Source organism: Nothobranchius furzeri, chromosome 10, assembly GCF_043380555.1.
Source record: "Nothobranchius furzeri strain GRZ-AD chromosome 10, NfurGRZ-RIMD1, whole genome shotgun sequence".
In the NCBI taxonomy this organism is placed as follows: domain Eukaryota; kingdom Metazoa; phylum Chordata; class Actinopteri; order Cyprinodontiformes; family Nothobranchiidae; genus Nothobranchius; species Nothobranchius furzeri.
Genome location: NC_091750.1, coordinates 73,458,413 through 73,459,761, shown reverse-complemented (window position 1 = coordinate 73,459,761; position 1,349 = coordinate 73,458,413).

Genomic DNA, 1,349 nt, shown 5'->3' with positions numbered 1-1,349 from the left:
GTGTAGGCTATGCAAAGAGGCTCCTGAGAGAATCCACCACATAGCTGCAGTTGTGAGATGCTGGCAGGGAATGCATCCATGGAACGCCACAACCAAGTAGCTGGCATCGTATAGAAACATCTGTGAAGAGTATGGACTGGAAGCCCCAAGGTCAAAGTGGGTAACGCCCCCTGGTGGTAAAGAACGAGAGAGCCAAGCTCCTGTGGGGCTTCCAGATCCAGACCAACAAAATGGTGATGGAGAACCAACCGGACGTTGTGGTGGTGGACAAACAACCGAGGACAGCTGTTGTGGTTGATGTGGCGATACCAAGTGATGCAACATCAGGAAAAAGGAACAGGAGAAACTAGAGAAGTACCAGGGCCTCAAAGAAACCCTAACCCTAACGTGGTCATCGGGGCACTCGGGATAGTAACCGCCAGGCTGGAGGAGTGGCTAAAGCAGATCCCAGGAAAAACATCTCAGTCCAGAAAAGTTATGCAGCTAAGATGCTGCAGAACCCTCAAGCTCCCAGGCCTCTGGTAGAGGACCTGAGCTTGGAAGGATGAGACCCACGGAGGTGCGATGTGAAATATTCGAAATTTCAAAATATAGTTAAAAAAACAATTAATTATATTTTTTAATTTATTGCTTCGACTACTTCAGACTTCTACTGACGGAACTAAAAAGAAGACGAAATGTAATTGATTTACTAGATTCAGCCACTAGGTAGAGACAAACACCAACTTATACTTTGTAATGTCCCATAACTTTTTAAAACCTTTACTGAACATAAACTAATTCACTTTATTTTTATGTAAACAACTATGAGGTGCTTACATTTAATGTTCTAAATAATAAAAAATGCAGGAAATATGTAATAAATAAATAAATAAATAAGTAAATAAACAATAAATAAATAAATTAATTAATAACGAAAAGAAAACTTGAAACAACTGCAATCTGAATGTAAAACTTTTGTCTTTCAAAGATGCATCAGCTGACTGATAAACTCAGCAATTAAAAAAAAGATTTATTTATTTATTTATTTTATGTGTAATTGAAATATATTCGCATCAAATTACTTCAAAAGTATAAAACGTGCTTCCCAGAACTTTGATTTCTTTGTTCTATGCGATTGTTCTATTGCCAAACCTTCAGAAAAACATTTAAGAAGTAAAAAATGGGTTAATCCTTTAAAGTTTTTGTCACTGAAGAACATTTTACGACACCTTTATTTTTGTCACATACAAAATTAGAATTTCATTGGCATGCAGGATAACACCAACTTCCCTGTTAGTTCAACAATATTTTATTTTATTTTATTTTAATTTTCAGTCCTCTCATATACACGAGACTTTTTCGTACTC